Raw genomic sequence first — 23366 nt, 5'->3', positions numbered from 1 at the left:
CCACAGAACAAATGTAAACATAGTTCCTACCTAGGGCTCTTTCCCAAATATTGGTCTCCTTCTCCCTGCAACATAATTTGTAGCCAGCACAGAAAACAAAAGAAAATTATTAAAATCTTATAACTGTTATTTATTTTATTTTTAAATTAAAATATTCTGCTTATAGATATGAAACTCAGAGAAAACTGAATCTAACAGTCTAAAATTGTTTTAATACTTACTTTTACTTCCTGTGCTTACTTCTGTACATTTAATGCAGTGGTTCTCAACCTGTGGGTCCCCAGATGTTTTGACCTTCAACTCCCAGAAATCTTAACAGCCGGTAAATTGGCTGGGATTTCTGGGAGTTGTAGGCCAAAACACCTGGGGACCCACAGGCTGAGATCCACTAATTTAATGTTTGTGTAGAAAAGAGGAATTCAGCTGGTGCTGCATGTTACGTGATTATATGATTTGGTGAAATTCTCCTTTTTAAAGATACAGGAGCCCTCTTCAGTTTTCACTCCTTAGAGTTGCAGCAGATGTAATGTTTTGAATTATCTTCTGATCAAGTTGTCATATGATGACGGTGGGGGAAATGCAAGGAGAAAGGTGTGAGTCGAAGTGTACAATCAGAGGGAAGTAAATGGTAGATACAGAAATGCCAAGTTAGTAATTGGGTAACAAAGTTTCAATTAGGATTGAATGGGTGGATAGAGGCAGGGCAGGCCTAGACACATTTGGCAAATGGGAATGTATACAATCAAATAAAAGTGCTCCATGACACAATAAAGACTAACACGGTTATTAAAGCACAAGCTTCTTACTTGTCCAGATGTGATTGTCTGCATTTACCCTATGTTATGAATAAATGAAGACAGTTTTTAGGATAAAGGTTGAGAACCACTGCTCTAGTACATTGTGTATCTAAAGGTGCAACTATACTGTGGAAAGAATGCAGTTTGATGTCATTTGAACTGCCATGGATCAAAGCTATGGAATCATTGGAGCTGTAGTTTGATGAAGCACTAGCACTTTTTGGCAGAGAAGGCTAAAGACTTGTCAAACTACATCTACCAAGATTTCATAGCATTGAGCTATGGCTGTTCTAATGGGTTCAAAACTGCATTCATTCTACAGTGTAGATTCAACTTTAAGGGCCTGACTTCATCAGCCCAAACAGATTTCACTGAGACTAAATTGCGGCTGTCGTAAACAGATGAACTATTTCTGAGAGGGTTGGCTTTGTCTAGTGGTCTTACAAAGGAAAGGTATCTGGTGTCTCTTGCCATCTCTTTGCCCCCCCCCCCCCAGTTTAATGTCAAAAATATTTGCCAGCTTTTAGGCACCAGCTTTTCCTTGGTGCTGCCTTTCTGTATTGTGTAATCATAATGCCCTCTTGATCCATGGTGCTATCTAATCTAACTTGGGCTGTTTTAGAGCCCCTGTTTTGTCATTACCACCTTTTGTTTGAGGCAGTTTACAAAGAGTGTACCTTACTCAGTAGACAATCATCTCTTTCTATGTCTGATAAAAGTATTTTCTTCTGTTTTGAATCAACTGGCTTAGACAAAAGTAATACATTTCAGATATTTCTGTCTATCTGCACAAGGAGGGGCTGAATTTATTTTGGTGCCCCACCCGAACTAAGGATAATTGTCTGCACCTGATGTTTTCCTTAACATTTTCAATAACTTTACTTCCACAAATGAAAAGAAAAAAACCTGATTGTAACTAGAGTCTATCCTAACGGATTTTGCATTCTGATTGTTTGGGCTGACCTTAATTGATAATGGTAACAGAATAAAAAGTCCTGTAGAAATAAGATAGGCAAAAGTCATACCTCTCTCCCCATTTATTTAGTTCAGATATTTAAAACACCAACTTTTTGAGTCTGTATCCTCATAAGAAAAAAATCAGTGGCAATATACAAAATAGTTGTATAACTAACGTGAATTATCCAACTTTCTTGATTTCATAGCATTGACCATGGCCGTTAAAGTGCTGTCAAATTGTACTAAATTGACAGTATAGATGCACTTCCTGTTACTACTGCACCACTTCTCCTCCTCTCCCAGAACTGTATAATCGAATGGCAATCATTCCAGTTGACTTTAGCTGAAGAAAAGATGCCATAGCACTTCATTGGATGAAATGTGATGTAGTGGCCCCTGTTCCAACATAGCAGTATACTGTGTAGTCTTATACAAGCCAAACACTCTCAACTTCTCTAAATAAATCAGAACACTCAGTGATCGGGGCACCATAAGTCAGAAATAACACGAAGAAGCTATACAACTGCAAACAAAGCAAATGTAAGAACTCTAGTTGAGAATAATTTTAGTGTCTACCTGCAGTGCTAAAAAAATTGGAGGGTGAAGGAAACGAATTCTTACTTGGGCTGCAGTCCCCCCTCCCTCCCCAAGTAGCTTCAGCAATGGTGAGAAAAAAAGTCTAAATAAATAAATAAAATGTATGTGACAACTTCAACCAATCTGTAAGGACAGTAGGCTTATATCCTGAGAACATAATCAGAGTTTTAAACTGTGATACTGTCACCATATTGTGATACCAATTGCCTGGTAGACTATGTGTGAAGCTAAGTATGTAGAGCAGTTTGTGGCCACCATATTTTGCACATGTGACCCAAATGAAAGCTGTAATGAGTGTGGTCATCATATATTAGGGCAGAAAAATGAGGCCTGAAGGAGATTAATGATATTAAGGGATATCATTTATTCACCAAAAATACTTCGTATGACTATAAATGTTGTACCTTTGTAGAGAAGTCTTTGCCCCTCAATTGAGGTTATTGTTGCTTCCAAATTCGTACTTGAACGGCTGGTAGTGAATTGCTCCAAATTTGCATATATTATAATGAATTAGCATATGCAAAGAAGAGATGCCCAGAATTTGTTTTCTGTTGGCTCTGCTTTTGTTTACTGCTAATTGAATGAGACCATCCGTTAACTTACTGGAGCAGCTTTCAAGAATGTTTGGCAGGACTGTAATAACATTGCCAAATATTGGAAAACGATGAGAGTTAAATTAGCAGGCAAGTATAATAAGAACTACCAATGGAACTAGTAAATGTTTTGCAAGGTTCTTCAGAAGATGCAAAGAGCAATGCCACAGAATTGATTTTAACTTTACTTTATTGTGTATGTCTATTGTCTTAAGAATAAAAACCATAGCCATGATTTTGAGGGGTTGAAGGGACTAGCCAGTCTGTGCCTTCAGTTCAACAGCTCATATAGACTGCTAAACTACCGCTACTTCATTTGGGTACTTTCTAAAATGCTTGGCTATTATTAATTTAGAAGAATATGGAACAAAGGAGAAATTGCGAGTTTAAGCCACTTAGTATAGATATTATCAAATATAGTTGGCCCTCCATATTTGCATATTTGACATTTGCAGATTTCATCATGCACCGTTTCATTAAAATATTTTCCCAAGGAATCTCGACCATCAACGTCTGTCAGAGTTCAGCACAGTCAAACTGGAGGACCTAGTTCAGTGGTTCTCAACCTGTGGGTCCTCAGATGTTTTGGCTTTCAACTCCCAGAAATCCTAACAGCTGGTAAACTGGCTGGGATTTCTGGGAGTTGTAGGCCAAACACCTGGGGATCCACAGGTTGAGAAACACTGATTAGAGGTTCCTAGAGGGGTGTTATCTTACGTAAAAATATAGCATTTTTACTTGCAGTTTTTTTCATTTTGCAGGGGTCCTGTGTCTTTAAGTCAAGTGAAGATGTAGAGCTGATTGTACATTTCCCCCCTAGAATAAAAATAATGGTTAAAGCATTAATCATGAAAAATTATTTGGAAGTGTTTTCCTTGTAATGTGCACATTTTTATTCTAGGTTGATTAATACATATTTCTGTTTCGTGCCTGAGACAGTGAGATCAGGTGCCTTTCAAAGCAACAAACAGGAAAGGTTGTATGGATGGTCGCACAATATGTTTAATTTGGCAGAGCACAAGTTATACAGTTCTCTTATAGTTGTATATCCTGTTTCTGAGATCTAGGTAATTGTTTATCCTCATGGGATTTTTAAAGTTTGTTGGACAGCATTTCCCATTGGTCAGTGAAATATCCTATCTTAAATGGCTGTCAAACTCCCAACAGCAGTGGATAAATAAGTAAAGGTATCCTAATGCTGGTCTTATTTTCCATTCTTATTTTTTGTGATTCTCTAATGCAGTACCTATACTTTGCTATGGTTACTCAAGTAAAAAAGATACATTTAGAGTTAGGCAATTAAACAGCTGATTTGCATTGCCTACTCAGAAATCACCATTGAGTTCAGGGTCATTCCATAAACGTGTCAGAGCTTTATATGTGTTTGGGTGCCTTCAGGTCATCTGTCAATGTGTGGTGACCCCATAGATTTCTAAGGCAGAAGTAGTTTTGCCAGTTTTTCTTCCTTTGAAAAATATAGTTGACAGTACCTAGAATAAAGTATGTGAACAATTACCCACCCTGACTGGTATTAATTGGCAGTCTCCCATCCATGTACTAGCCAGGGTTGACCCTGTTTAGCTCCAGGAGCAGATGGAACTTGGGGCTTTAAGCCCTCAAAAGCTTGATATACAATCACATTTTTTCTAATTGGAAAAGGCAGTGTTTGAGTAATTTATTAATGTATGGCATATTAATAAATCAAGGTGTCCCAGGCTACATGGAACGGTGGACTTCTGTAGTGCTTTTATGGCCTCCCTTTCTAAGATGTATTGAAAGAAAATCTTCTTGCTTCCAATATGACTGTCTTTGATATGCTTTGCAAAAGCAGGCTTTTATTGTGAGTATATTAAGTAAACCAAGTAATTCAAGAAAGTGTACATATGCAAAGTTAGTACTTCCTCTGATCTTTTTCTTAAAAAGGAGCTTTAAAGTTTCACTTCCTCAGTCAGCTCTCTATTTATACGTCTTCATTTCCTTTTTTTTTTTTTTGCAGTCCTGTATCACCTTTTTATTGTCATGCCCTTTGAAATGTTCTTGTTAACTCTGCATCCATTTTTGTGGTTTGGAGACAACAGCCTTTGGCAAAGGAGTTTTCCACTGCCCATGGTGAAAGAAGAAAAAAATCCAGTAATCCAAGAGAGAAAAATAATACCTAAAACCGTACAGCTGATCAGTTGTTCCTCTAGGATGGTCGTTAACCAGGGGTCAATAGTATTGTTACCATTTGCCATTGAATCAGCTTTGTTTATGGTAACTCTATGAATGAGAGTTCAAGAGCCTTCGTTATCAAGAACTCAGATCTGACAGACTCAGGACCATGACTTCCTGGATTGAGTCTATCAGTCTGTTAATGTGGTTTTCCTCTTTTCCTGCTGCCCTCTTCCATAGCAAGCATTATTTTCTTTTCTAGTGAGTTCATGTCTTCTCATGATGTGGGCGCTTCCAGACAACAATTTAATGCAGGTGAAAATGGGTTAAAGTAACCTGTTTTCTCCTGCATTGCTGTCTCTACACCTCCCTTCAAAACCCAGGCTTTCCTGGGGGGGGGGGTCCCCCCAAAAAGCTCAAAAAAGTGGTGGTGGTGGGGGGGACTTACCAGGCCCCTGTGCCGCTCTTTCAGCAGGCCTCCTGGCACATAGAAGTGACGCATCAGGGGGAGTGATTTTCCTTCTCCCCTCCCCTCTGGTGCGTCATTTCTACACACCAGAAGACCTGCTTGAGGAGCGGCATGGTGGCCCGGTAAGCTTTTTTTTGAATTTTAAGGGCTTTTGGGCGGGAGGGGGTACCCTCCTCAGTTCTCTGGGCTCATGGAAGCAGTCCCGGGAGTCAGTCCCCACAGGCCCCATACCCCATTAGACCCAGACCTTTCAGGAAGGCCCGGATCGAATGGGGTATCAAATTAATTCAGAACAAAGCAGGGTTTACTTGCCTTGCCTCAAATTAATCCTCTTTTACCAGAAGCATCATTTGGATGCCTCCGGTAAAGGCCCGACAGGGCCTGCATTTTAGGCCCTGTCTGGAAGGGCCCTGAAACCTTTAGTTAACTTCATTACACAATAAAAACCATGCTTTCACTGTGCAGTTAAAAGGGTTGGCCTGAGAAAGTCTTTTAATTAGCGCTGAAACTTACTTTAATTCCCTCCCATCCCAATTACTTACAAAAGAAAAATATAAAAGATCTCATTCACATCATCCAAGCTTGAATAATTAGTTCTGAAAGATCAAACTTTTGTTCTAGGAATTTGCTGCCAAGATACAGTTGTTTAGCCAGAAAAACAAAACAAAATTCCCTTAGATACTTGTTTATGTATTATTTTAAGGATATACAAGAGCTGTTTTTCTCCCAATTTCTTACATAAAAGTATGTATGCAACTGTGGGGAGAGAGAAAAAAAGAAAATAACAGCTAAAAGGTAACGATTATCCAGTATTCTCAAAGCAACCATTCCCTTAATTCAGTATATTGGAGCTCTTGTGTGAGCACAACCCATGGTATACAAAGCAGTTAAGTATTAAAAAGAGTAGTCCCAATTCAGGTCTTGGTGCACTTTAAAAATGTATTTGTTTCTGAATATTTATACCAGAGTATGGGTAAGGATACATGTTAAAATCCATGTTAGCATTCCTTTCCATTGGAAAGTAGATGGCATCCACATTCAGATGTTACTATATGTATGAATGTACAGTATATCCAGTGTACACCTCTGTATATGATTACTCCCTTCAGGTTACTTCTGCCTATGATCTCCTTGTCCATTAAGTGTTCAGATTTATAAGGGGGGGATTTTGGCCCAAAGTCCCTATTATTATTATTATTCCACCATTATGTGCCACATTGTTAAGAACTATAATTATCTCATTGCCAATAAAACTGCAACATGAAATTCACGGCAGTTAAAGGAATGTCAAACTGCATTAATTCTACAGTGTAGATGCACGCTGTGTTAGCCAGCTCTGATGGTAGTTAATGAGAATTGCAACCCAGCTACAACTTGGGGATCACACTTTATCCGGACTTGCTTTAACCCAATATCCTCCAAACCTGCTGCATTCCAGGACAATTACTACATTTCAGACCATAACAAAATGTACCAACACACTTTTTGGTGCCTCAAGTGTTAGTCCTGTTTCTGGGTATATTTGGCCTGCTGATTCCAAAAATGGCCTAATTTTCCCCTATCAGCTCTAGTTTTTTGAGATACAGAACATATTACATTTACCAGTCGCCATCAGCTTGCCCATAGAAACCCTTGATGACTACATCTCAGAAATTAGAGCTGATACTCTATCCAATGCAATTTTCTGAATCTGTGCCCCAAGTAAACCCAGGAATAGGGCTAAAAACCAAGACACCAATATTTTTTGTTGGGTTGTGTAATTAAATCAAACAAAGTTATAGCCCTCAATGTCTTTTTCTTTTCTTTTATTTGCTTTTCGCTAGTGCAGAAGTATAGCTGCTGTCTTGAGAACTGAGATACTTTTGAAAGCACCAAATGGCTTGTTAGACAGGAAAAGGCAGGGGCATGAAGAAAGAAACTAATAAGAACGAAAGTCTTTCTTATGTGGAGCTGTTGTGGATGTTTCTGAAGAAACAATGCTCTGTGGTTTTAAATCCAGTGGTGGGAGGAGAGGGCCAGGAGTAACCCATGTGCATGCAAAATATGGTTGAAGATTTGTTTTTGTTTTGTTCTTTTGGTGGGGCGGGAAACAACCATTTGTTTGAAAGTCTCTTTTGGGAAGAGTGTAATAAACAATGCTATCACAATGAATCTTCTCTTTCTTTGCGTGCAGTTGTCACTAGAGATTTGTAACTCTTTTCTTGGTTCATTGTTCCCTGGCCAATGTGTACTCTACATTCAGTGGTGCCAGAATTAAGACGAAGCCTGCCTGTCTCAATAAGGCCGCTTTGTTGTCAAAATGGCAATACTTGTATAGAAATTGGATTGACTCCAACAGAGCTTGCACGATACACAGTAATACTATTGTCATGTGATCCCCTTTTATTACTTACAAACAGCCTTTACTCAAAAGAGGTCCTTTTTCTCAATTCTTGCCCCCGCTGCCTAAATGGGGGAGGAGATGGGGAATTGCTCCAAAATCCATTCTATCTAGATCTTATTTTGAATGTAATATGAATGTACTGATCATTGAGTTTTAGCCTCAGCATATTCTGATCTTGTTAGTCAAGTAAATCATGACAGAATTGTGTCAGTTTCGTTCTGCTGAGCACTTGATTCACCTGAATCCGACCATCTCTGTGGTCTGTCTGGGCCTGGTTCCTGCATGTATTATGCGGATGCTTGCAAGTACAAAGGTGAGAGATGTATTAGATTATCTACCACATTATTAGGAAATACTTGACAGATTAAAAAATGGATTTTCTGTAGGGGAAATAGTGTGGAACCAAGGCCAATATATCATCATGTGTGACAAGAAGTTTCTTCTGCTCCTTCGTGACTTGTAATGAGAATATGTGGTTTGGGGATGTGGAATCTTTTTTATTAGGATGATTTGGCCAAGTGGCTGATTGCTAATGTGGGAAGAGTTGCATTCTGTAGGAGCCGAGGAATGTATACATGGACAATTCAGAGAAGATATCCTCCCTCCTGAATGAAATCAAAATAGCCCCTCTGTCCTGTCTTTTAGGGAAAAAAACTTAAGACATGGTTATGGGACCAAGCATTCGAGCACTGCTATAATTGAGAACTTTTAAAGTGATGGACTAATGGGCCTATCTTGGATTATGATTTGGAACTTGCGTGATTTTAATTGCCGTTTTACTAAATTTATGTTTTGATGTTTGGTTTTTAATTGTAATTGTTATTTTTGGAATTGCATGTTGGGCATCAAATTGTTGCCAGTTGTGAGGCTGCCCTGAGTCCCCTTCAGGGCGAGAAGGGCGAGATACTGATGAGGACCGGAAAAATATGGATTTTTAGACATATATTGTATGCACATTAGAAGCACTGAAATGTAGAAAAATCAGACTCTCTCTGTGTTAGATTTTAGGAATGCACAAGCTGACAGGACAGGGGGGAGAAGGGGGGCAGGTTATCTATACATTCCAGTGTGGTTCCTAGTACAGCTAAATGGAAGGAGAGCAGACAGGTCAAAGTAGGCCTCATGATGGATTGGTGTCTGTAGCTTGCTGCAAGCTTTTAGTGTGCTTAAGATAGGAAAATGCTGATTGTGCATATTTATGCCCATGTATGTAAGCATGTGAAGTGACGTACTAATGACGAGATGTATGTAAAAACATGTTCTTTGTCTGAAAATGTATATAAGGCATGAGTCCATGCCTTGATCTGGCTCTGGTTTGCTTTTTGGAACAGATTCCACTTCCAGAGTCTCAGCTGAAATAATAAACCAGACTTTTCGGTCTCTCAAAAGGATCTCTCTTGGTGTTATCTCCCTTCAATCTACAACATTTCAAGTATGGGAAATAAAGAAATATCATTTTCACCCATTTCTTTTCCCTGGAAGCACAGAAAGCATAACTCTGTTCTGTGCATGTTTGTTCAGGAGTAAAACCATCTTTCCTACCTGCAAAATCAACTGCATTTAACAGCTTTTCCAGTCTGCAAAGTATAGCTCATTTACATGCATGATACATAAAATGTAACGCCCTTTTAAAATGACTTCTTATCTGCAAATACTAATTGATGAAAATTGCTTTCAGGTAAAAAGATGTGGAAACCTATAGGCCCACACTGAGGCTGTGGACTAAATGTTTTCCTTTTTAGCATATCTGTGATTATCATAGGGAACATGTGATTTCCTTCCAGTCATATTTACTGTGCAAAGTGGCCTGAGTCCCAGTCAGTGTAAAACCCTATCCATGAACATTAAAGGGAATCAAAAACCCATATTATATGTGTGTGTGTGTGTGTGTGTATGTGTATGTGTATGTGTATGTGTGTGTGTGTGTGTATGTATATATATATATATATATATATATATATATATATATATATATAATATGGGTTTTTGAGATATATATATATATATATATATATATATATATATATATATATGCGCGCTGTTGTAGGTTTTCCTGCTATAGTGAAAACTATGATAAGGGCATGCATGCAAAAATCCATAAATGTTATATTTATTCCTTGCCCCGCAGTGAAAAATGGTTTAGGAAAAAAGATTCCCGTAGCAACCTGCAAAGATCAGTCCCTGCTCTCAGTGTTACAATCAAAATAGGTAACACAAAAAGAAATGAGATTCAGAAGAAAAAAAAACACCTATGCTCGTGGGTTTGGGTGGCAGCCAAAGGTAAAAAGGATCACAGTTACTGAAAAGAGCGGTTCTGACGCAATGTTTACCCTCCATCTGGAAAGAAGATGTAGATTTTGGCATACTTTTTTTTTCAGTATTCCACTTACCAATCCTGAAATCCCATTTAATTTTTCATTTCAGTAGAAGCGTTTTTCTACTAAGTACTTCCACAAGCATTCTTCCATTAAGGTAAAACATTATTTTGGAACCTGTCCAAATCTAGAAAGGAGGACAAAACTACATGAAAAACTGCATTCTGTTGCCACTTGAAAATACACATCCACACATTTAAAAAATACATTATCCAGTAAACTAATCTTGAATTCTGAATTGGCTCCAGCATGATTCCAGGAATCTTAATAACAAATAACCGTTCGTGTAGGACGGTGGTCTTAGATTGCACTTGACAGGGACAAATCTCAAGTGGAATTAGTCAGATTTCCTTCTCAGTAAAGAGGCATGAGCTCATGCGGCATGTGTTACACTTAAACTCTTTGCTGGCACAAATCCATTAAAATCAGTGCACTTAACCATGTGTGTCTGCATGCACACCTTCACCTTCAATTTACTTGTCAATCTATGACAACCCCATGAATTTAGTTGAATTTTCTTCATCAAGTAATATTCAGAGGTAGTTTTGCCTATATAAGAAATAGATCCTACAGCACCTGGTACCCAGCGGAGGTATTCCATCCAAGTATTAACCAGTGCTTACCCTGTTTAGCTTCCAGTTGGGATTTAGTACCTTTTGCAGGGTTTAGATCCTGTACACGAAACTCACTGGGTGACCTCAGGCAAGTGACCCTCTGTCAGCTTCCGGGGAAGACAATGGCAAACCTCTTCTGAACCATTTTGGCTAAGAAACCTCAGTGATAGGTTTGCCTTAGATCCATCATAGGTCAGAAAATACTTGAAGGCACACAACAAGAACAACAAATGATATAATTTATACAAAGGGTTTTCTGTAGTAAAAGAAATAGGTTTTCATCTTTCATATCAGCATGGCAATTGGATTTGCATATCAAGAGAGGAAGTCCTTCTCAGGGGCTGGAATTCCCTGTCCAAATAGCTTCTTTTATCATCTGACAGTTGTTTTTATTTAGATAGGCCTTTGATTTTAGGAGCCCCTGGTGGCACAGCGAGTTAAAGCGCTAAGCTGCTGAACATGCTGACCGAAAGTTCGGAGATTCAAATCCGAGTGGGGTTGAGCTCCTGCTGTTAGCCCCAATTTCTGCCAACCTAGCAGTTTGAAAACATGCAAATATGAGTAGATCAATAAGTACTGCTCCAGCAGGAAAGTAATGGCGCTCCATGCAGTCATGCCTGCCACATGACCTTGGAGGTGTCTACGGACAATATTGGCTCTTCAGCCTAGAAATGGAGATAAGCACCAACCCCCAGAGTTGGACACAACTAGGCTTAATGTCAAGGGAAAACCTTTACCTTTTACAAACTTAAAAACCTACAAACATTCTGTATCCTGGCTGCAGTCCTACTGCCTCCCCCCCATGGTATCCTCCTGGGACGCCTCGCGGGGATGGGTCTTGGAGGTACTGTTTTGCAGTGGCTCAACTCATTCCTGGAGGGTTGGTCCCAGATGGTGTCACTGAGGGATGCCTGCTCGGCCCCACAACTGTTGATTTGTGGGGTCCCACAGGGTTCTGTACTGTCCCCCATGTTGTTTAATATTTACCTGAAGCCGCTGGGAGAGATCATCAGGAGTTTTGGGATGCGGTGTTATCTCTATGCAGATGATGTCCAGCTCTGTCACTCCTTCCCACCTGTCACTAAGGAGGCTGTCCAGGTCCTGAACTGGTGCTTGGCCGCTGTGTTGAACTGGATGAGGGCCAACAAATTGAAACTGAATCCAGACAAGACAGAGGTCCTCCTGGTCAATCGGAAGGCCGAACAGGGTATAGGGTTACAGCCTGTGCTGGATGGGGTCACACTCCCCCTGAAGGTGCAGGTTTGCAGCTTGGGGGTTATCCTAGATTCATCATTGAGCCTGGAGCCCGAGGTCTCAGCGGTGGCTGGGGGAGCCTTCGCACATTTAAAACTTGTGCATCAGCTGAGCCCGTACCTTGGGAAGCCGGACCTGGCCACAGTGGTCCATGCTCTTGTTCCATCCCGATTAGACTACTGCAACACACTCTACGTGGGGCTGCCTTTGAAGACTGTTTGGAAGCTTCATCTAATCCAACAGGAGGCAGCCAGGCTGATAACCGGAGCAGCATACAGGGTGCATACTACTCCTCTGCTATGCCAGCTCCACTGGCTGCTGATTAGCTACCGAGCACAAATCAAAGTGCTGGCATTAGCCTATAAAGCTCTAAACGGTTCCAGACCAGCTTACCTGTCCGAATGTGTCTCCCGCTATGACCCACCTCATAATTTAAGATCCTCAGGTGACGCCCTGCTGGCGGTCCCGCCAGCCTCACAGGTGCAGCTGGCGGGGATGAGAGACAGGGCCTTTTCAGTAGTGGCTCCCCGCCTATGGAACGTCCTCCCAGGTGAAGCCAGGCAAGCTCCCTCCCTCCCTCCTATCTTTCCGTAAAAGAGTTAAGACCTGGTTGTGGGACCAGGCCTTCGACCAATAATAGCAGCATCAACCACTACTATGTGTTTTAGAACTCAATGACAGACCCAGTTTTTTAGACTCGTAACGTGTTTTGCTTATAATATTTTATTTTATCTTGTATTTCATTGTCTTGAGCTGTCTTGAACAATAGGGTATGTACTGTACATTTATATAAACAAATATAAAATGCAGAGAATTAAAAGACACAAATCACAGAAAGTATAGTTGTTTTTAAAAGGCCAGGTAGAATCATCAGTCATACTATTTCTGTGTACAAACGGATTGGAAACATTTTAAATATGAGTAATATAAATGGCAGATAGTGTCTAATTACTGCTTAAAGATCTCTCTCACACACACATCTTCCCCCATACAATCAGGGGATGAATTATCTCTGGAAATGAAGGCTTGGAAACAACATGTGTTTTATTCAATAACTTCTCTTGCAAGGAGTCTATGTGCTGGCTGTGTTTCAATGTTGCTAAACTGTAAACACGCAGCTGCACTTTTGAAGTCCTGAATTGTGGCTTTTTTGAATTCAAACAGTTTTTAAAAAAACAGTCTTTCTGTTTATTTTCAGGCAACAATTGCACAGCCGTTAGAAATTCACAATTAAGTTGTCTAAGAGTACATTATTAAGAAATATATGAAGCTCTGCTATCGTATTTTTGATGTATGGGAGAAAAGCTATAATCTTCCTTAGGGTTTCTTAATCACTGCGCTACTGATCCATTTGTCAAATGGATCAAGGGACCAGGCTCTGTATTTAGCAGAAGCCTGAAGGCCATATTGATGAGTTTCACACAGACACAAACTACCCTATTTCTTCAATTCTAAGAAGCTTGTTTTCCCATATAAACATATTTAAAAACAAAGTGTGTCTTTAAATTGAGGGTGCTTGTACTGAAATTGTTCTGTGTTTCACCACCAGTGGTACCTTTGAATAGAAGAGTGGTATAGGAACTCATAACAAGGAAAGCAACTAGGCATATACTTCGGTTATCCAACTATGGGTGCTTCCACATAGGACTTAAATGCATGCTGTAGTGGGTTTAAGTCCCCACAAGCCCCTCTAAAACCTGGAGCTACATTAAATTCGGATCTAATGGGGTATTTAATTAATTCAGAATAACTGAGGTTATTCCGAAATAATTCATTTTTACCAGGGGCATCGTTTGGTAAAACTCAGACAGGTACTGTGTTTTGGGCCTATGTTCCCCCATATAGTTCAAACCTCATCCATTTCAACTTTAGCTAGTATTTGCTTTTCCTATTTGTATCCAAAATCTATCTAAATTCTTTCAGATACCAAACAGACCCAAATCTCATCAGTCTGGGTACCATTTTAAGCCTCCTCTTCCACTGGTCAAGGATCCCTGCCATCCATTCCATTCACTCCTTTTCCAGCTTATTTTTCTTCAAATAAGCAATAGGTGGCCTACATTTGGTATTTTGGTATTTCCACAATTTTGGATACCTACTCTGCTACCTTGACATAGGATTCTGGGAGTTACAAACTAAAAAAACCCTAAATGCTGCTGAGGATCCAAACGGGAATGGTATCTAACCTTTGAAAAAATCGTTCAGAGCCCTTTGCTATAGCAATTTGATTGTTGGTCTAGGACTCAGGGAGACCTAGGTTCAAAGCCATAGATAGTTGTGGAAACCCAATGGATGACCATAGGGAAGTCATACTTTCTTAGCCCCAGAGGAGGAAAATAACAAATCTGCTCTGGATAGTTTAGCCAAGAAAACCCTAGGATAAATTGCTATAGGCTGGTATTGACTTGAAGGAATTTAACCATTACAAAAATAGTTATTTAATAATAATAATAATTATTATTATTATTATTATTATTATTATTACCCTGCTTTATCTCTCCCTAAGGAGACTCAGGTGATATTTTTTAAAAAGAAACAAAGTGTTCTGCTGGACCTCTCAGCTGCCTTCGATACTGTCGATCACGGTATCCTTCTGGGGCGCCTCGCTGGGATGGGGCTTGGAGGCACTGTTCTGCAGTGGCTCCAGTCCTTCCTGGAGGGTCATTCCTAGATGGTGTCATTGGGGCACTCCTGCTTGTCCCCACAACCGTTGTCTTGTGGGGTCCTACAGGGATCAGTACTGTCCCCCATGTTGTTCAACATATACATGAAGCCGCTGGGAGAGATCATCTGGAGTTTCGGAGTTTGGTGTCATCTGTACGCAGATGATGTCCAGCTCTGTCACTCCTTTCCACCTGTTACTAAGGAGGCTGTTCAGGTCCTGAACCTGTGTCTGGCCACTGTGTCGGACTGGATAGGGGAGAACAAATTGAAATTGAATCCAGACAAGACAGAGGTCCTCCTGGTCAGTCGTAGGGCTGAACAGGGAATAGGGTTACAACATGTTGGATGGGGTCGCGCTCCCCCTGAAGATGCAGGTTCGCAGTCTGGGTGTTCTCCTGGACTCATCGCTGAGCCTGGAGCCTCAGGTTTCAGCGGTGGCCAGGGGAGCATTTGCACAACTAAGAGTTGTGCGCCAGCTGCGCCCATTCTTTGGGAGGTCTGACTTGACCACGGTGGTCCATGCTCTGGTTACATCCCGTTTGGACTACTGCAACACCCTCTACGTGGGGTTGCCTTTGAAGACGGCCTGGAAGCTCCAATTAGTACAACGTGCGGCAGCCAGATTAATAACTGGGGCAACTTACAGGGAGCGTACCACCCCCTTGTTAAGCCAGCTCCACTGGCTGCCGATATGCTACCGAGCCCAATTCAAAGTGCTGGTTTTGACCTATAAAGCCCTAAACGGTTCTGGCCCAATCTACTTGTCCGAACGTATCTCCTCCTATGAGCCAGCAAGATCCCTGAGATCATCTGGAAAGGCCCTGCTCTCGTTCCCACCTGCCTCGGAGGCGCGGCTGGTGGGAACGAGGGACAGGGCCTTCTCGGTGGTGGCTCCCCAGCTGTGGAACACCCTCCCAAGAGAGATGCGTCTAATGCCAACCCTGTTGGGCTTCAGAAAAGCCCTAAAAACATGGCTGTGTGCCCAGGCTTTTAATCAATAAATGGTGAAGATAACACGGACTGAACTATGGAAAAAGCATGAGGAAGAACGGATCTGATTTTATGTTTGAAATGTATATTCATAATTTATTTAAATAGTTTTAACTGGTTTATGTGTTATTTTATATTGGTTTGTATGGGCATCTAATTGTTGCCACTGTTATAAGCCGCCCTGAGTCCCTTTGGGTGAGAAGGGCGGGATATAAATGTGAAAAATAAATAAAATAAATAAATGTCCTGAAAAGCGATAAGGAAATAGGAAACTTTGCTAGGTCTTGGTGCTATTTTCCATCTAGGAGGGACTTTCAAAATTATCAAAAGGAATAAAACACAGTTACTTGTACATTTGGAAGCTCACATCTGGTTTTGAAAATCATTTAAAAAATAATATGTGATAGCTGTAGTAATATATGATTCATTATAGCAGTGGTTCTCAACCTGTGGGTCCCCAGGTGTTTTGGCCTACAACTCCCAGAAATCCCAGCCATTTTACCAGCTGTTAGGATTTCTGGAAGTTGAAGGCCAAAACATCTTTATATGTCAAAAACAGTTACGTTGCAGAAGAAATGCAAGACTGTAATCCGGGAAACCAGCTTGAAAGCATCTGGATAAGAATCAAGGGAACCGGGACTCAAAAAGATCTTGTCGTGGGTGTCTACTACAGACCTCCGAGTCAGGATGAAGGACTTGATGAAGCCTTCTGTCAACAGCTGACCAAACAGGCACAAAGAAGAGATATAGTAGTCATGGGCGATTTCAATTATCCCGATATCTGCTGGAAAACAAACTCAGCCAAGAGTACAAAGTCCAACAAATTCCTCACTTGCCTTGCAGATAATTTTATGGTCCAGAAGGTAGAAGAGGCAACAAGGGGATCAGCAACTCTTGATCTAATCTTAACAAATGTGGAAGACCTGATCAATACAGTTGAAGTGGTTGGATCCTTAGGGGCAAGTGACCATGTGCTCCTGGAGTTTGCAATACAAAGGAATGCTGAAACTAAGACAAGTCAAACACGCATTCTCGACTTTAAGAGAGCTGACTTCCAAAAAATGAAGGAATTACTGAGCGGCATTCCATGGACGCCGATATTAAAAAACAAGGGAGTTAAGGATGGATGGGAGTTTTTCAAAAGTGAAATACTCAAGGCGCAAATGCAAACAGTGCCAACAAAGAAGAAAAATAAGACAAGTGCAAAGAAGCCAGAATGGATGTCCAAAGAACTTCTAACTTAGCTAAAGCTCAAAAGTGACATGCACAAGAAGTGGAAAAGGGGAGAAATCACCAAAGAAGAATTCAAACGTATAGCCAACACCTGTAGGGAAAAGGTTCGCAAGGCTAAAGCGCAAAATGAGCTCAGGCTTGCCAGGGACATAAAAAACAACAAAAAAGGCTTTTTTGCTTACGTTGGTAGAAAAAGGAAGAAAAAGGAGGCGATAAGGCCATTGCAAGGAGAAGATGAGGTGATGGCGACAGGGGACAGGGAAAAGGCAGAACTACTTAATGCCTTCTTTGCCTCGGTCTTCTCAGAAAAAGAAAGCCATCTTCAACCTCAGCAACACGGAATGGACGAAGGATTGGGGGAAATCCAACCCCAAATAGGGAAACAAGTTGTCCAGGAACACTTGGCCTCTCTAAACGAATTCAAGTCCCCAGGGCCAGATCAGCTACACCCAAGAGTACTGAAGGAACTAGCGGAAGTTATTTCAGAACCACTGGCAATTATCTTCGAGAGTTCTTGGAGAACGGGAGAAGTCCCAGCAGATTGGAGGAGGGCGAATGTGGTCCCTATCTTCAAGAAAGGAAAAAAGAACGACCCAAACAATTACCGTCCGGTCAGCCTCACATCAATACCAGGCAAAATTCTGGAAAAGATCATTAAGGAAGTGGTCTGCGAACACTTAGAAACAAATGCGGTCATTGCTAACAGTCAACACGGATTTACCAAAAACAAGTCATGCCAGACTAATCTGATCTCTTTTTTCGATAGAGTTACGAGTTGGGTCGATACAGGGAATGCTGTGGATGTAGCGTACCTGGATTTCAGTAAGGCCTTCAACAAAGTCCCCCACGACCTTCTGGCAAACAAACTAGTAAAATGTGGGCTAGACAAAACTACGGTTAGGTGGATCTGTAATTGGCTAAGCGAACGAACCCAAAGGGTGCTCACCAATGCGTCGTCTTCATCATGGAAAGAAGTGACAAGTGGAGTGCCGCAGGGCTCCGTCCTGGGCCCGGTTCTGTTCAACATCTTTATTAACGACTTAGACGAAGGGTTAGAAGGCACGATCATCAAGTTTGCAGACGACACAAAACTGGGAGGGATAGCTAACACTCCAGAAGACAGGAGCAGAATTCAAAACGATCTTGACAGACTAGAGAGATGGGCCAAAACTAACAAAATGAAGTTCAACAGGGACAAATGCAAGATACTTCACTTCGGCAGAAAAAATGGAAATCAAAGATACAGAATGGGGGACGCCTGGCTTGACAGCAGTGTATGCGAAAAAGACCTTGGAGTCCTTGTGGACAACAAGTTAAACATGAGCCAACAATGTGATGCGGCTGCTAAAAAAGCCAATGGGATTCTGGCCTGCATCAATAGGGGAATAGCGTCTAGATCCAGGGAAGTCCTGCTCCCCCTCTATTCTGCCTTGGTCAGACCACACCTGGAATACTGTGTCCAATTTTGGGCACCACAGTTGAAGGGAGATGTTGACAAGCTGGAAAGCGTCCAGAGGAGGGCGACTAAAATGATTAAGGGTCTGGAGAACAAGCCCTATGAGGAGCGGCTTAAAGAGCTGGGCATGTTTAGCCTGCAGAAGAGAAGGCTGAGAGGAGACATGATAGCCATGTACAAATATGTGAAGGGAAGTCATAGGGAAGAGGGAGCAAGCTTGTTTTCTGCTGCCCTGCAGACTAGGACACGGAACAATGGCTTCAAACTACAGGAAAGGAGATTCCACCTGAACATCAGGAAGAACTTCCTCACTGTGAGAGCTGTTCGACAGTGGAACTCTCTCCCCGGGGCTGTGGTGGAGGCTCCTTCCTTGGAGGCTTTTAAGCAGAGGCTGGATGGCCATCTGTCGGGGGTGCTTTGAATGCGATTTCCTGCTTCTTAGCAGGGGGTTGGACTAGATGGCCCATGTGGTCTCTTCCAACTCTACTATTCTATGATTCTATGATTCTATGATCTGGGAATCCACAGGTTGAGAACCACTGCATTGTAGCGTAGCAGTTTTGCCTGTCAGGAAATGTCACAGTGAGCCTTTTCCCATCCAGATCTACCTATATTGTTGTTGAAGCCCCTGGCCATTCATGTCTGGAGGAGAGTGGAAGACAGCACAGAAGGATCTGTACTCAAAATTGGACATAAAGCAATTAAGTCATCTGCTGAGATGGTCCTCTGTAGGTCTCAAAGACTGAGATAATAGTTTCACACCTGGTTTCTTCCATCTCTCTTGCAGGGGTGAGGAAGCAATGTGGTAGAGCTGGGGAGAGGGCTTTGCTTGCCACAAGAAAGGGAGGGGACACCAATCATTGCAGTTGCCAAAAATAGGCATATACAAGTGTAAGGGCATGTGTGGCACCAATAGGATACCAGCCAAAATGTGTTAAGTGGGGAGTGGGGGGTGCAACTTAATTAAAGAGCCAATTGCCTCTCCTAATTGTTTCTGGGAGAGGCAGCACACCCTTTCCTTTCATTTTTGGAGAGGAAAAGGGGCAGTTCAGGGATCTTGGAGAGGTCAAGGAATACAAAAACGTTTTTAAAGACTTCAGGTGTTGACTTGGCTCACCTTGGTTTCAACCAATGTAATGACTAGCAGTTCGAAAATATGCAAATGTGAGTAGATCAATAGGTACCGTTCCAACAGGAAGGTAACGGCGTTCCATGCAGTCATGCCAGCAACATGATCTTGGAGGTGTCTACGGACAATGCCGGCTCTTCGGCTTAGAAATGGAGATGAGCACCAACCCCTAGAGTCAGACATGACTGGACTTAACATCAGGGGAAACCTTTACCTTTACCTTAATGACTAATCGCAACAAAGCACTTTCCAATTATGTGAGTAAGAGCAACAAATTTATTTTGAAACTATCATTCTAAATTCTGACCTCTGTCCAATAGTCTATCATTTAAAAATAATACCAAATACATGGGCACCTTTGCACCACAATTATGGGTTTAGCCACTTTAGCATTATTGTTAATTTAATTTCCATTACACTGGCGGCACACTATTGTCTGTTGTCATTTCCAAGCTTTGTCAACATTCTTTTTTTGTTTGTTTATTAATTAAATGGCTTCTTTATTGTCTTTTGACCTCCAAAAGGCCCACCAAGGTGTTTTAAATTAACAATATAGCAGTGCAGGGAGAGCATTAAACAAGTCAATAAAACAAATCTAAAAGGGAGCAAGAGATAAAATAAACCAAAAGCTTAGGACATAGCTTAGAAGGGGCTGATCTAATCAGCTTCAGGATTCTTTCTCTTGGTGGTAACAAGGATGCAGATCAAGGGTTTTGGAGGTGTGTACAGTTCATTTGCAGGGTCATTGTAAAGGAGATATCTCCTTGAATATCCTGAGCCAAGGCTTTTTTGGGCAGAAATGGAAAATCTCAGTTTCCCCTCAGATTTTTTTTGTCCTAGAGTTCCCATTAATCCAACTTAGATTGGCCAATAGTTAGGGAATATGGAAGATGTAGTCAAAAACATCTGGAGGCTCCAAAGTGTACTGTAAACTAAGCAGAAGCCAGTGCAATTGAATTAAATCATAGAGAGAATGTCAGAATGTAAGGACCAAAAATTGATTGGTTGGAAGTAGATTTGCCTGCCATCAATCTGGCATCTTCCAGAGCCTATCCTTTCTCATGCTGTTTTTCCTGCTGAACATGTCTAGCAGGAGAAAAATCATGGCTTCCAAGTATCTGTTTTCAGCACACTTCATTGACTGTTGATTGCACACATGGAGAGACTTGCAAACTGTGCAACATAAGGGAATCATAACTGGACATTGTGACAATGGTATGGAATTACAGCGCATTGGGTATAGAAGTTCCCTTTGGACTACATTTTGAGAACATGGTTATTTAGAAATTAAAAAGTGGCTTTCAAATTTTCAAGAGAGTGAACTTCTGAGTCCCTTTACAGAAAAAGCAGGGACTTCAAAACTATGTGCCACACCCATTGCCCTGTCCGTCATAATACATTTCCTCCCAGAGAGATAAATGCCCAGTAATAAGTGCCACCTTGCCAAGGTGGCACTTATTGTGGAATCCTCCACCTTGTGTGACTGTGGAGCAGAACAAACAATTCCGCATACCCTGTTTCCCTGAAAATAAGACATCCCCAGAAAATAAGACCTAGTAGAGGTTTTGCTGAATTGCTAAATATAAGGCCTCCCTCGAAAGTAAGACCTAGTAAAGTTTTTGTTTAGAAGCATGCAGGATCGGTAAATGTACATACCATAGATTGTTGTACATGGAAATAAAGGTAGTAACAAGAAATAATAATAATATTATAATAATAACTTTATTCTTGTATCCCACCTCCATCTCCCAGAAGGGACTCAGGGCAGCTTACACAGGGATAAGCCCAACAACAACATAAATTTACATACAAACAGAAATTTAAAACAGTAATTTTAAAACAGTATAGCAATAAAATATAATATAGAAATTATTGAAAGGATTCACAGTTTGGTTATGCTGTTTTGTGATGACAACTACTGTACAGTAGATAATAATTTTTCATTTTTAAAAATTCAACCATAAATGTGAATTCGTCTTTGTGGAAAAATAAGACATCCCCTGAAAATAAGACCTAGCGTATCTTTGGGAGCAAAAATTAATATAAGACACTGTCTTATTTTCGGGGAAACAGGGTATGTATGCTTGCCCACAATGTCCTGCCTCATGTACAGAGGAGGAGTTGCTTAAAGCTATGGACAATGCGGTTGCTGTTGCCCGCTTTTGGTCTAAAACTATTTAGGTGCTTGTGATTTCCTTTTTTCCCCCCATCATTTTAAAATGTATTTTGTTATGCAATGCTTTTGACACGAAATAAATAAATAAGTAGCAATAATTAAGGAACATCCCTGTCCTGAGAGATAGTTAATCCTCTTGCCCTATTTGGCATTTGTAATTAATGGAACACCTGGAAGAACTGGCTTCAAAGCCAACTGCCCCTCTGGATGGTTTCAGATCTGTGAATTACTGTTGGCCTTTCCCTTCATTAAAACCCTTAATCATCCCCAGCCTGACGAGTCCAGCTTCTATGACGAAATAGTAACATTTGAAAAAATGTCTTTTTGGGTAGGGAGAGTGGCATTTCCCAGTCAAGGTAATGGTGGGGTCAGAAGCCAGTTGTCCTTTGTCTTAATTATTGCTTTAATTCTGATCCTGTTGTGATTTTACAGGAGTTTATATCTAGGGGGGACTCATGAGCTTACATCAGAGAAGGTTTTATTAAAATAATTTTTACTTTGGTTTCTTCAACTAATTTCTTCAACTTGCTGATGTATCTTTGTGGACTCCTGAGACTCAGAGCCATGACTTGAATGTAGGCTTACTAGAGAAATTAATCTAGGTTTTTTTGGGTTTTTTTGGAGTTATGTGCATGCTTTGAACTACTCTTGTTATACACATGTCTATTGATAACTCTGCCTGCCTGGCACTGCTTTGGAGATACACATTGAACATCCCCTATCTGGAATTACAAAATGTGAAATACTCAGAATTGTCTACATCAAGTATGGGCAAACTTGGGCCCTCCGGGTGTTTTGGACTTCAATTCCTCAGCCTCAGGCCCTTTCCGCTTAAGCAGCTGAGGGGGAAAAGGAAGGGGCCTAAGGCTGTTAGGAATTGTGGGAGTTGAAGTCCAAAACTCCTGGAGGATCCAAGTTTGCCTATAGCTGGTCTACATGAACAACTGACATGGTGACGCCTTTGCCTTTCTGATGGTTCAGTTTACACAAACTTTGTTTCATTCACAAAATTATTATACATACTGTATACTATGTTACATTCAGGTTATGTTTATAAGCTGTATATGAAACATCAATGAATTTCTTGCTTGGGCTTGCATCCCACCTCCAAGACATCTCATTATATACATATATACAAATTGCAGGTGTTCCAAAATCCCCCAAAATGCAAAATCTAAAACACTTCTTGTCCCAAGTATTTTGAATAAGGAATACCCAACCTGTAGTAAGATCAGAAAGACTCTCTCCAACAGTGACCCTCAATTTTGGATTGCTAACATATTCAATTGGAATCCGGTGGCTGGATTGCAGAAGAGAAGATTTTAATTCTGAACCCGCATAAAAATCTGGAAAAGTTTTTGGTTTGGGGATTCTGGGAACTGTTGTTCCAAAAATTACGTACTTTCCAAGCTCTAGTCTGGTCAAATCTTTGCAGGTCAAACAGGATCATGAAAGCCCGCACCTTGAATTTAATTCTCTGAATATACATGACAAAAGGTGAGCTCAGGGCAACCTGAAGTGGGCTCGG

At 41.0% G+C, this 23366-nt stretch overlaps 1 protein-coding gene across 2 annotated transcripts in view; it reads left to right on the top strand.

Moving 5' to 3' along the window:
- The window catches only part of foxo3 (forkhead box O3), a 137867-nt gene that overhangs the window by 50209 nt on the left and 64292 nt on the right, over positions 1-23366 (top strand). The gene's annotated exons all lie outside the window — the stretch shown is intronic.

Source organism: Anolis carolinensis, chromosome 1 (genome assembly GCF_035594765.1).
Source record: "Anolis carolinensis isolate JA03-04 chromosome 1, rAnoCar3.1.pri, whole genome shotgun sequence".
Taxonomy (NCBI): domain Eukaryota; kingdom Metazoa; phylum Chordata; class Lepidosauria; order Squamata; family Dactyloidae; genus Anolis; species Anolis carolinensis.
Note: the sequence above shows the minus strand (reverse complement) of the source record. Positions and strands in the feature narration are given on the sequence as shown.